Source organism: Notothenia coriiceps, unplaced genomic scaffold (assembly GCF_000735185.1).
Source record: "Notothenia coriiceps isolate Sejong01 unplaced genomic scaffold, NC01 NC01_scaffold00018727, whole genome shotgun sequence".
NCBI classification, from domain to species: Eukaryota; Metazoa; Chordata; class Actinopteri; order Perciformes; family Nototheniidae; genus Notothenia; species Notothenia coriiceps.
This window is the reverse complement of record NW_011351428.1, coordinates 35,409-50,221: the sequence shown is the minus strand read 5'-3', so window position 1 is coordinate 50,221 and position 14,813 is coordinate 35,409.

Genomic DNA, 14,813 nt, shown 5'->3' with positions numbered 1-14,813 from the left:
AATTGTATTGTCCAGTGTTACTCCAAGACATTTAAAGCTGTCAACTGTTTGAACTTTTTGGTTATTGATAATGATGGGGTGCTGTGGTTTGGGGGGACCAATAATGATTTCTTTATTTTTACAGACTTTGAGGTGGAGATTGTTGTCCTCACACCATTTGGTGAAGTGTGTGATGGTTTTGTGGTAATCCAGGACGTTAGCCTCCTATCCCCTTGGGGAACAACCTTTGCGATTCAGTACATGCCCTTGAGGCAACACCACAGTAACATATTTACAACAAATTACCCTACATAACAAAGCCATGCGGTCACAGTCACCTTTCAATGATCAGAGGTCACTGTATTCTGCTTTGCCACGCAGATCTTGTCAAGGTGATGGCTTTGTCAAATTAGATATTGATCTTAAGTGTTTGTGAGCTTATGTGTGGGTAGACCTCTGGTTTTCTGGTCTCCACGTAATCTGTTTAACTAAAAGCCCCATAGTATCTGTGAACTGGAGGTCATTCTTTTATAACAAGATCCTCAGGGCATGTGAGTAGTAAGCCAGCAGCTTGTTTAATATGAGACGTCTTCTCTCTTCTTTAAATATGTGTGTGTGATGCATACTACAAATATTAGTGGATCGATTTTCCTTCATGTGGACAGGCCCTGAATGTGAAAGTTGAATCTGTAATGCGGCTCTCAAACATGAAGTGACACTGTTGATTTGACGATGGATCAATAAGACATGATTCAGTCAACCAGGAGATAATGAGGCAGCTCAAACACTGACAGCATCACATGTTCACTGTTTGGATGATTTCGTTTGCGTTGTGATTTTATACAAGAATGAAAATCTTTTTAGAAATGTGTTTAATGCAGAACAATTATTATACAATGTAAGATGGGTAAAACAAAGTTCAATTGAACTTTCTTTCATCATCTGAAGATATAAATGGATTTTTATTATTATTTAAAGCCTTTTATTTATTTGATTATCCTTTATTTAAAAACAAAATATCCTTTAAGGCTTTATTTTTCGGGTTGTCTTGTGAGCGGGATATCTCAGGAACACCTTTAGGGAATGTCTTCAAATTCGGCACAAACTTTCAATTTCAAAGCAAGGATGAACTGATGGGATTTTCGTAATTAAAATGTGGTTAACTTGTACTTTAATACAGGTTAATTAAAATAAAGCTTTATTATCACTTTACAAAGTCAAACACTTACTTACTTACTATCAGTTGTTGTAGTTTAAAAGGACGGTCATATTCTGTCTTGACAATTCAGCCACGATTATCAAGCTTCTTAACTTCCTTACAGATCTTTCCACACTGTAATATGTCTTTATCCAAACGTTGACAGAGATTTTCATTGTTTGTTCAATCATAGATTCAGAATGGTGAATCATGTTAAAGCAGCTATAACACATATTTGTAGTTTTAATGTTTTTTTAATAAACTGTCAATCCCATTCTTGAGGAGGAACAATCTCAGGAAAGCCTGGAGAGAACGTCTTCAAACTTATGAAGATTAGCTCATTTGAATTTGGTGATTAAGTGTAATGATATGGACGGGTCATACTGAGGAGCAATTTGTCTGAGAATAAAAGTCAATTTTGAACTCTCCTACTCCTACAAAACACAGATGTAAGTGGGCGAGAGTGGCTTTTTTCTTCAGTGGGAAATGAGCTGTAGTGTCGTTTTTGGCTACAGGAAGAACTTGTTTATAACTTGTCACACCATCATTACAATTATTAGCCCAAGTTCCTAGTATCCTGAGCCAATTACTTTAAGGGCTGCTGGAGAAGCCAGTCCAAACAACTGCATGAGCTCCAACTCTGCCACCAGTGTCAACATTTCTGTTGTTTTTGTATGAAAACACAATTTGAAGGAGATGACTCAGCAGAGGGAACAGCAGAATGATAGATGTTTGCAGAGAACAACAAAGCTGCAGCTCTGGCCTCTGTTGTTGTCTGAGGCTGACGTGTGGAAATGTTTTTTTAAACCACAGCATGTTGTCGAGCATAATGTTCTGCTAAAGGATGCAATCTAAAGCAGACCTGTTTTCATTTTCTGATAAGAGAACTTGAGAGTAAAAGCTATACAAGTGCTTATCTACATGTCACCCTTCACGTTTCAAACACATGGAGATGGTAAAAATAAAGCAGCATGTAAGGGACTTCAATCGATTCAACTGATAGTAAGAGTAAGAAAGTGTTTGTGTGTGTGCGTGCGTGTGTGTGTTTATTTGTTTGCGTTTGTCTCAACCCCGTAAATCCTCAGGCTGTTCATTTGATCATCTGAGATTTGGCAGCTTCTCCCTGTTTGTCTGTGTATGTATATTTAGATATTAAAGTGTGTGTGTGCGTGTGTGTGTGTGTGTGTGTGTGTGTGTGTGTGTGTGTGTGTGTGTGTGTGTGTGTGAATATTAACCTAAAGTCGCACTAAGCTAATATGGTTTCTTTTTCTCTCCCTCTCTTTCACACACACCTCTGTTTCTGGTCGATGACCTACTTCCTCACTGATCATGTTTCTGGTTTGCAGTGACGGTGATTAAGTGGGAGCACCGCAGGTCCAACAACGCTGAAGGGCACTACAGGTCCCAGGATGCCAAGGGAAAACCTTGGTTTTCTTTTTGCCCCCCTGAGAATCCTCATGTCAGTAATTAGAGAATACAGGTTTGTGTGTGTCTGTCTGAGAGAGAGAGAGAGAGAGAGAGAGAGAGAGAGAGAGAGAGAGAGAGGATAGTGTGCGTTTCACTTGCACATGTTAGGGAGCATCTTTTTTAAACAAGCTTTCAGTTTAAACCTTCAGTTGCTGCTTATTTGTATTTCAAATACTTCAAGTCTGCTAACAAGATCTCAGTCTACTCATTTTAGATCCCCCGCTTCAGATGTACCCCTCTCCTTTCCTTTTATAGAATTTTCTCTCATCCAATTTAAAACTGAGAGTTCAGCATCTTGGCTGAAGTGCACTCTAACGGACTCCTGACCTCCAAGGTAATTAGCGGCTCTGTGCAGGGATTGAAATGGATACCTTTGAGCCACACAAAGACCTCTGTTGGTCCTCAATGTCCTCAGTGCATCAATCCCTTTCCACAACCTCTTTCAATACGTCGAAAGCGGGATTGGCATTAATACCAACCCATATGCTGGAACTTCCTACCGTATAACCTGAACTTTTCCTAACTTTGAAGATGTGTGTCTGCCTTGCATTTTCAATAGGTTTTACAACCTGTGTTACTCTGGATGTCCTTTATTGAAAAGGTGACAACACTTCAGAAACCAGGAGGAGCAAAGTTGCTCTGCTTGGTAGGCAAGTTCAGTCCAATTATAAACTGGCAACAAAAACTGAGACCTAAATGATTTCCACTGACGTTAAAGCCACATTTGAATGTGGTTATAGTTTACCAAAGAGTAGTTTCACCCACACACATTGAAACCAAACTGAATGTGAGCCCTGGCCTGCGAGTGTTGATTTCAAGTCTAATTTTCTGTTTAATTTTAAGAGCTTCTGCACATATCTGGTTTTGGAAAATGCAAATTCCCACGGAAAGGGAGAAAATATCTCCCTACAGCAGCTGATGATACAATTCACTGAGCTCAGATTTACCAGCAACCACAGACATTTTACTGGCTTGCATCGTCACAAGGATCTGAATAAATCTGAATCTAAGATGGAAATCAGTAGAAAGGAAGAATTGATTGTCTCTTTCTGGCAGAATAGAGATGATAACAAAAGCACTTCTGCTGCTGTTAAGAGGAATATGAGAGTTAAAGTGAGCCACGTTTAGGTATTCTCATTATGTCATGCTAAAGGAGAGCTTCCCTCCATATTAAGTACGCCCTTGATCCCCTGTCCTTTTCCTGATGTAGTCATGAATCAGGTTAAACATGAAGCATGCACAGATCCATGAAAAACAAACCAAAACTTGCACTAGCAACACAACTCAAAGGACAAGACACACACACACACACACACACACACACACACACACACACACACACACACACACACACACACACACACACACACACACACACACACACACACACACACACACACACAGGATAAATCCTTGTGTCTATGGTCTAAACACGTCATTCACTCAATCTCAATTATACCTACACTGATCATTTCCCAATTCTTACCACATTATCTCACTGGTTAACTTATGACGTTCTATAATGTCAAAGCTAATTAGAAGTCAAGGATGGATAAAAATGTATTTAGACACAACCCCCATTATTTCCATTTGCAGCACCATCAACATTGTAATTGCAGAAAAACCTCGCCGTCTCTTCTTCCTTACACGCTCCATTTAAGTGTGAACCACTGAAAAGTACCAAAGATTGATGTGTCCCTCTCTTTCTCTCCCCCTTCATTGGTTCATTCATCCAGGCGGTCTTTCAACTTCCACGTTACTCCACATGAAAAGAGCGAGTGAATGTTAGCAAGAGGGTGAAGCTCCACGTGAACCCACCGAGTGACACAAACTAACCTTTTATTGTTCACTAGAAATCTTTCCTCCCGCATGTCTTTCATCCTCACATAGCAGAATCAATACTGTGTGAGCAGACCCACCACAATGCCTACTGACACACTCGGTCACAAACAAGGACACACACACACACACACACACACACACACACACACACACACACACACACACACACACACACACACACACACACACACACACACAGGCATACACTGATATTTGCAAGAAATCAATACGGCCATTCAATCTTCTGAAACCCCGCCACTGCAAAGAGTTTCTCCGTGTTTTGTTTGACTTTCAGAACGACAGAGTACAAACAAACAAAAAAACGGCATATAGCAGATGGACGTCAGACGCAGTGTGTGTCACTGTGTTTCATGTGTGTGTGAAGTTAATATATGATGTGACATCTTCTCTATTTAACCCCGCTCTTCTGCTTGTTGTTTTTCCAGGACGATTAAAGGTCTTTTTATAGAAGTGCGGCTACACACGAGATGGACAAACGTACTCCCTTCTAATTGGCTGTCTGACGTCAAGGTGAGTTTGTCCCCGAACACACCCCCAACTGTCCATGTGTCAGTCTGCTGACGGCAGCAGGAAGCTAGTCTGTGGTGATAACATGATGTGCTATTTTGTAGAAAGAAATCTAACAACACACATATCAGACAATAATAATGACATTATGGTGCATTTTTATATTTTCTCATTTCCTTTACAACCCTGATTTTGTCCCCCATTCTGCAACAGTTAAACTCTGCAAGATGTTCAAAAGATTTATGTGCAGCTGATTGCATGTGTAATGTGCGCTGGTGTGTTAACGAGCATCTGTCCATGTTTACATGCAGAAGGGAGGGTTCATGTATGTTTTTTCCTCACAAGCTGTTGACAGATGGTGGTGTGCAGGAGGTGGTCACGTTCAATGTCAACCCAGACACGCAAAATAAATGTTTTTTTTCTTGATTTTTATTTGAGCAATACGCCACAGCATCTATCTCACCTAGACATCCATGTCAGATGCCATTGTAGCCTCGATGAGACATTGTTTTTAGTGTGAGCTCACACCTGCTTCAGGCTGCTCATCTACGCTTTTCTCATTTGTATTAATGAATGAAACACTTACTACATCCTGTTCATTATCTCCCTCTCTTTCAATTCAGATCATTTCAAGGAGACATTAGTAGTCAGTAAACATGAAACAAAATATCAAACAAAGCAGATGACAGGAAAAACTCAACATATATTGATACACAACAAGTAATGACTGTAAAAGGAGTAAAGGATGTAAGACAACACCCATGACTTTTTAAATCTTAGATCTGCACAAATAAAGATCTTTAAAGTAAAAACTAGACTGAATTTCAGACTTGCATTTGTCAGGTGGACAGTAACATGATTAAATTAATGCTAATGTTGCTCTGATGAATTTGTATTGCGCACGTGTTTGTTTGCTAACACGTGCGCAATACAAACTGTGTCAGTGTTGTGTTTGCAGCTCGTTCTGCCCTCCTGTTGCCAAACTAAATCTACGTAAGTACCTTCAAGATGTTATACATTGAAAGATCTAAATAAGAAGAAATAACATTGCCTATTAATAACCTCACTTTTCTTACAGCTTGCTAAATATGATCATTAAATGGGAGGGTTAGAACAGAACATACAGAGTGTTTCCAACCTGCTCCTTTTATCTCTCTACACGAATCTTCCACAGAGTACATTTGATTTTTCTGCTTCTTTAGTTTTTACCTGGCTCTCTTTGTGTTCATCTCTCGGTAGATGATTTCTGCTCCTTCTCTCTGGGCTTACAGAAAACCCCAAAACCATCAATCCTGCATGCTGGCAGCCAAAATGCTGTATGGGAATGTAATGTGAACCTGTGTTGTGACAAAGCTGACCTCCTTTTCCACATCTCTGGGGACGCTGCCAGCAGGAGGTGAGAAGAGACGATGTGGGAGGAATCCAGAGAGACGTTTATGATGAGAAAGGCAGCTGTCGACAATGAGCTGGGGGAAATTGTGTTGGTGGAGGGAAAGGGGAAGGAAAGGAGTTAAATGAAATCCAAGCACCGGGATGAAACAGTGAGGAGACTTAGAGGGGGCGTGCATTTGAAGCGGGAAAAGACTGCGAGGTAGGAAATAGGAGGGCAACGGGGTAAATCAAAGGTCGGAAGAGGTCGCCACTTTGGGGTGAGTGGAAAAAGATTACAGCGAGGTGATGGTGCAGGTAGAGCTCAATAACTCTGGTTTCTGCCTTGATTTACTACACACCACCAAATGAAAAGCCCTCTGCCTCTGTCTTCAGTTTAGTTCTCCCTCCGAGAGGCGATATTAATACCTGAGGAACACAATGCTGCTATTCACCTGCCGCAGCGACGACTCTATAAAGCGCTTGACTGACAGCAACGAAAAGCAAAAAAAGTGGTAGGCTATTATTGTTGCAAAACATTGGCTTTACAGAAGTGACCCTCCACAGTCCTTCAGCAGAACTTGAATGGAACTAAACAGCCTTTTGTTGTCGCACAGCAATCTTTAAACGCGTGCTGCATATCAAACGTTGGATAGTGTTGTCACAGGAATTCGTTTTGGTTTCATTGAAGTTTGGTCCAATGAGCATATGACTCAGAAAGCTAATATGTTGCCATGGCAATTCCTATGGCAGATGAGTGAATTTTTGAGTCTGACACACACACACACACACACACACACACACACACACACACACACACACACACACACACACACACACACACTCTTTCCTCCTGGACCCTCATCCATGTGTGTTTGCTGTAACCTCTCTGCTGGCCCCCCCCCCTTCAATCTTTCTCCTTTACCTCACCTTCTCCTTTCCGCTCTTCTCCCTCACCTCTTCCTCTCCTTGACCTGCCTTTCCCCTTAAATCTACATAAAGTCTTTAGCTGCTCGTGTCTCCCACCTCTCTCCTGCCCTCCCTCGCCTCACTATCCCTGCACAACCCTTCCATCCTCTCGTCCCAAAGCTCCACAGTGACGTTTCATTTACTTTAATCTAATTTGATGTTATTTAATTTAGAGAGCCGTGACTTGTGATGGCGCAGCCCGGATCCTGCCTTGTTGTGTGTGTGTTTATGTGTGTGTGTGCCTGTTTGTGTACAATCACGCGCATGTACGTGCTTTTACAGGTCTGCAGTGTGCACACACACACAGATGTGCCCTTCGGCAAATCCGAAATGTTTGATTTTTGCCGCCTGAGTATGTGTCAGAGAAAACAATCTAACTCAGAATCATGCCAAGATGGTCATTATTTATTTACTCTGCTGACTAGGAGTTAGGGGGCGGTATGAAGAGCTGCATTGAAAGGATCATGAGGGATAACGTTCAGATAGCCATTGTGGGAAAGAAATGAAAGCTGCAGGATGAGAAATAGATGAGAAGAGGAAGAGGAGTGACCTTGGGGAGGCCAGATAACAGACGTATTGTGATTTATATGACTTCATGCATTATTGACAAGATAATTATTAACTGCAGGGAATGGGCTTCACTTGCAATAATCTCCAGACTGTTTTGACACGCTGCTATGAAGACAAAAGTGTATTGCACATTTAAATTCAACCCAAGCGAATAAACTATAGAGGACAAAGCCTAAAGTCTGAGATAAAGTGCAACCATCTCCGAGCAGGGTTTCTGTGATATGTGTCTGCAGAAAGGTAATGCCTCGCCAAAGACACACTTTATCAATCTTGTTTAACCTGTAGCTCCTGTCATATGAGATTATCCCTGTCAAAAAATGAAATACAGAAGTTTAAATTGATTGGAAAAAAGCGTTTTTCTTTAACATACTGTTCTACATATGATTGGAAAAGCATGTTAGTTCCATACAATGTCAAATGCAGGTAACTACCAAAATTGGCAATTGGTCAAATGGCCACTGCAGCATGGGATCTTTTGGCTTGGATTTCTGTTCTTGATATGATTCCAAATATCAATATTAAATGTTTTTGTGCATCGTTGAGTTACTTTAAACAATGTTTTATCTAAATACATTCAAGAAACCAACGATAATTTGTCAAATTGATATGTTTTACTGTAAAATGTGTTACATTTCCTGCTTTTTCCGTTTACTGAGCCGTGTTTTTTATGTCAAAAATCACCTTTTCTTCGCTGTATTGGCAGAGTTGTTCTTCACTTGGTAAATCGTAAAGTTTTGAGCTCAGATTAAAGTGAAATCCTATACATTGTATCACTATAGCAACATGTCCCTATAATGGATTTTAATGAATGTAATTGTGTTTTAATTTAACCTAATTTGCGTCTGAACCAGCGTGAGAGCGTGTGTTGGTTATTATTGTGTGTTTCTGTGTGTGTCTATGGAAGTGGGTCTGCACTTTTGTGTGCATGGTTCAGATGAGTGTCCCCAGAGTGATTTTTTTAATCAAGCCCTCTTGTTCACATGCTCATAATTCTGCTCAGACAGAGCCCGGCTACTCTGCTGCACCCTCAATTTTGTCTCATCTCATTGGTTCAGTTACTTTGTCCATTTTACTTTTAGCTTTCGTCTCCTGCTGTGGGCTTATGTTTACCTGAGGTGTGAATTAAACCGTGTTCAGATGTGAACTGTCTTTCCATACCTGTTGAACACAAAAATACACAAAGATTCAGACACACTCACTCAAAATGTGTCAGGTGCAATGTTTTTATTAGTTTGCTGACTCTGACCGTGTGTGTGTGTGTGTGTGTGTGTGTGTGTGTGTGTGTGTGTGTGTGTGTTCAGGCGTCAAACCATTTGGAACCAGACAGGATCAGAAGGCTGCAGCTGAAGTTGGGCGTCTGCAGGGATGATGGACTGGCAGCTGCATGGCTCCTCAGAGGGGAAAGAGGACTAGAACAGCTTAAACCCACCAAGGTGTGAGATTTATTCATGCTGTGTGTTTATGTTTGGCAGGTTTCCGCTGATATGGGATTTTTCAAGGCTGATTCTTGATATTTCTGGATTGAAGGTCCCTATAGATGATATTTTCGGCATAAAGCATTTCTAAGCCAGATAGATAAGATTTCTATCTTTCACATCCTTTTTTTTCTTGGGTGGAAAAATCTTCTAAAATTGCATTTAAACCACAATGTTGCACTTAAACTTCCCCTGGAACACCATTAAAAATGTAATCGTTCCAGTGTTTAGCGGCTCTTGTTGAATGCCGGGGGAAACTGTGGGATCATTTGAGCTTTAATTCACCAAAACATTACTACATAATTAAATAAGGACATTAGTTCTGCACGAAGAATGGATCTGTGGAGAAGTCACAATGAACAACACTGAGTGACTGACAAGCAGCAGGATAACACTGAGATATATTTTATAAGGTTTTTGTGTATTTTTTGTCTGCATGTGCGTATGTGTGTATTCCTGAGTGTATACATCTATTTAAGGGAGATGATGAGTCACCTAGTAATCTCCAAATGGAAGCAGTGTTACATTTTGAGAAAACATCCATCATGTCTGCAGCAGGTCAGCGGTGTAGTCACAGTGCACCGCTAACCCGTTAGCACTTCTACCCGCCTCTCGTCGTGCCTGTCACTACTCTGGAGATGGCAGTAATTCCTAATTTTATGGTCTGTGGACAGCAAGGGCTACAAACTATTTAAAGTTGCCGTGGCTAATGTCATTACAGGCTGTCAAACATACTCTGCTTTAGTCATTTAGCTGACAGTTTACAAACAGTGAGCAGGTGAAGCTTCGGTGACTTTCTTAAAGGCACTCTCTGTGACCTAGATGCATGCTAAAGCATATACTAATTCACACAGGTCTTATAGCAATTTCTCTCTTATGTGACCATGCAATCTGAAATTGCTCTATTTTTGAGTGGTGCTGATGGACACCATTTTACCCATAATTCAATCTGCAGTGCAGGAGCTGCTTACAGCAAATGTTGGTTGATGGTGGGATAGTTCTGATACAATATCTACATTTACTATATCGTTTTTATATTATTCCATTTTCTACATTATATGAAATGGGGACAACTGACTGACAGAATAAGGTCACCTCCGTAAAAGCCACAGTCTTTCTTTTATCCAGGTATTCTCCTCAGTAATGTATTACATTTAGTCACCTTCAGACTATCATATCTGAGTCATTAAAACACAGATCAAATACAGTCATATGTTTAATCCAGTTTTGTTTGCAAGTGCAATATTAATATTAGCATTAACCGAAATATCTGTTCAACATTCATTAGGATTGCTACTGTTGATTCAGCCTTTCACTATTGTTGCTCTTGTTTTAGCGTACCAAAAAAAGTCCCATTTTTCACACCAATCCATACTCATAATTATTTAAGTACCGTAACACATTTATGTTTATTTTTGGAATATGTAGTGCCTCAACACCTCACTCCCCAACCATGGACACTCTCTGCCTCCGGCTTAAAGCCTAAGTGCCCGAAGCAAAACGATATAAAAAAATGAATATATATATATAGTAATTTCTCTACTCACTCAGTCCACATTTTTCACATCCTAATGTCAGTCATGTTTAAGAGTTCTCATAGTGTCCATTATCTTGTTTAATGTGTGTGTGCCACATCTGCCAGTAGTTGTTTCTGCAGACATTCTGTTCTGAAAAGGTCTGGATGTAAAATACAGTCAGTGTTGCATTATTTATGAGATGTTGCAGACGTAACCTCCCTGGGGGGGAACTTTAAGTTTTACCTCCAGCTCCTGAATATATTGTATATTTACTTGGACATACATTTATCTGTGTGTGTTTGGAAGCGGGCTTTTATAAGTGCACATGATGGCCGAGTTTGTGTTTGTATGGATGACCTTTGCAGTGAAAAGTTCTGACTGAATTTTAAATGTATGTCAGGTCCGGCTTTTACCTGTTTAGAATTGATGTCTGTGTCTCTCTGGTCATTCACCAAACCTTTACTAATTCATGGTTGCTCACAAATGCACTATATCACACTTACCCGCTGATTGATTTACCATACCGCCCTGTTACCAATCCCAGGTACACAGGTGAATTTAAATGAACCTCCTTAGGGTTTTTTTAATTAATTTCCGATGATGTCTACGGCGCAAAACTCTGGCTGACAGGAAGCAGTTTTTTCTGCTTAGAAGTTCATCGTAGCTGCTGGACTTGGACAAAACATGGCAGGGATGTTGAGTGGAATGGATAATGGAAATATTGAAATGCAAATGAGGGGAGATTTGGAGAGATGTTAAATGTATTATACAGCAGGGTTGTGATCTGAAACCATAATCTCCTTCCTCATGTTGCCGTCGCTGCTAGGTTCCAACTTCATGCGGGAGCCGGAAACAAGATCAAGGTAGCTGCAACTTTACAAAGCAGACAGAATGTATATAAGAAGGGTTTGAAATACCAGGAGTGTACGTACAGAAGAGGTCTATGTGTTCTTTAGCTTTACTCTGCAGCATAAAGACAGAAAGGTGCCGTTCATATTCCATTATTTCTAGTTTGAGCTTAATTATTATAAAACTCAACTAAAATTATAACCTTTAACGCCCTTCAAGAAATCACTTTCATTTAGATAAATACAGCAGTATGAAAGAGGCTCTTAAAGCAGCACATTATCGTCCCCTTTCACTGTCAAGGAGAAAATAAATGGGTAAATCTGAACGGGAACTTTGAAATGCAAATGTTCTTGTCCAGCAGACCGCTGTAGTGTGACCTCAAAAGAGACTATTTCAGTCTATAAATCCAACCTTGCTAATTCTTCTTTTTTAATCAGCCTATGCCTGATTTGTAAATCTTATTTTTATTCTTTTTGCTGATTTATCAAGTAGATTTGACATGATTTAAGTCTTGAGGTTATCGCCTATGCACAACATTCAAAATAAGCCCTTTTAAGACTTTTTACTGCATGTAGATCCCTTATATTTCTTGAAACTCCACTGTCAACAATCTGATAAAAAAAAGTGTAAAGTCTGTCACTTCAGGGTATGCTTTAGTCATGGTCCCATTTAGTGATTACATCCTGCCGAAGGCTATAAAAGCACACTGTATCTCTATTAGTGAACAATAAGTGGTCTGACAGAACAAACATTACTGGAAGAAATAGGGCGGCCACTTTTGATTGGCGACATGACGCCTGTATTGATTTGCTGTGAGGTCAGAGTCCATGTTGGCGTGTCCCTGTGGTTCTATTTGATGGTTTAGACTTCCTCTCATGACTCCCCCCTTTGTATTTGTGAAGCTTGAGGTTTTTCCAATTGTCAATCCTCTCAGGTCACTTAGCAGGATACAGCAGTGAAAGTAAAATCCATGTCATACTCAGGGTGAAGTGTATTAGTCAGTCTGACGGCAGGGAACTGCTACACGGCTCAAAATAAGTCCAGTTTTTGAACTCAAGAAGAGGTTTGAATTGAACTGACGGAGGAACTGTAATTATGTTACTTTGTTATTATGAGTGTGAATGTATTCCAAATGTCCCATCTTTACCGGATAATGAACCAACTCACCCTCTACCTAAACTAAATTGGATTTCTTAACACCTGAGAAAATTGAGCCTAGTCATCATGAGATTTAAATTATCTGGCCGGAAATCCGCAACACAGCTGTGTCCTGTTTGGACAGCAGATGGACTCCCGTAACATTGCAGGAAATAGCAAAAAAAGCACCTGCATGGGACCCAGTATTTAGATTGAATATTATAGTTTTAAATTACATTCGAGTATTCACCATTTTATATTTACTTTTACTTATACACTGAATTGTAATGTGTATAAGGGTCTTGTGAATGATGATCTTTAGCCTTTACAGTTACCAGATATCAACCCATATTAACACCTTTAAGTGGCACTTGTTCCATCATATTGGAATAATGACGCTCCCTTCAGTTGAGTTTAAAAATACATGTTTCCTCTTTCCTGTAGTGTTATTTATTGCTCAAGATTGTTTTGTTTTGAGTTAAGTGTTGGAAAATGAGCAGGCCTTTTTTTTTCTATTATGATGTCACATGTAGTTTTGTGTTTTCACATCAACTATAATTGAAATAAGTAATTGACTTGTGTGTAGTTGTGTGGCATTCAATGTCTTACATTATTACAATGTCAAAAAACAAACGAAAGCTTATATTTGGATTTCCTCTAAGTTGTCCATCAATTAATGGTCAGGAGCTTTGGGCTGTTACAAAGTTAGTAAGTGAAAATAAAGTGTTATTGTTTCGGGGTGGAGTTCATAATAATGAAATAAGGCTTCATCAATCCGCCAAGGAGGAGTGTGGGTTGTGCGTTGGTGTTCGGATCAGGGGGTCACTCACAGGTTCAAACCCCACTGCAGTCAGCATGTCGTTGTGTCCCTGGGCAAGACACTTCACCCCAAATTGTTCCTGTGGGGATTGACCACAGTAAGTCGCTTCGGAAAAAAGCGTCTAACAAGTAACATGTAATGTTATGTAATCAATCCTTAATGACATTTGTGTAGCTATACATGGATTTATTATATAATTAGTGATGATGTATGAAAACGAAATATTACATGTTACTTGTTACTTGTTACATGTTACAAATAGCCTCTAACACTCAAGTTAATCCTGGCTCCTTTGAACAAATGAATACAAAGTGGCAAAGAGTCGCAGTCATGCAGATTAGCTTGTCTGTAAATGCTGACATGAAGCTCTTCACTTCACCTTCATTCGTCCTGCCTGCTGGAGGAAGCCCTTCAGCACCATGGACAGAGCCACAAATCAGCTCTACAGATAAGCCTGTGTTCAGAGAAACTTCACCTCTTTAACATGATTCATATGAGAATTAAATTGTAAAAATGAATGATTTTGTGTTTCAGATTGGCCTAGTTTCCCCATGAACCTAGAGAACATCCATTCAAACCTTTTTTTAAACTCATTAGATGTGCTGCAAAAGCACCAGAGTGAAACCTCCATATTTGTGTTATCTCCGCACTGAAGCCTCTTCTCCCAGTGACTAACAGCAGTCTCTAGCCCATCACCCTATGGCAACACTACTGCAATAGGCAGAAGGGAGATAGAGAAGTTGATATAACCACTTTTTTTATTAAAACAGTGCAGCAGTGCAGTTTTCAATCTTGAGGCCAACACTGGAATTGAGCTGCTGCTGCGTTCCCACTGGCAGGGGGGAAATAGAGGAGCCACACAGGCTATTACATAATTAGAATAGGGGATGTAGGCTAAATGGCATAGTGGTGGGGTTTTTCTAATCAGAGACAGCGAGTGAAACACACAGACAGTCAGCACTGGAGATAACTGGAGGGGGAGGATGGTACAAAAAGAAAAAAATTGAGGGGTTTGGGAGGAGTAAAGTGCCTTGAATGTTGACGCTATATGGCCTACAAAGAAGAAGATTTAGGATGGGTGGGTGGGTGGTTGG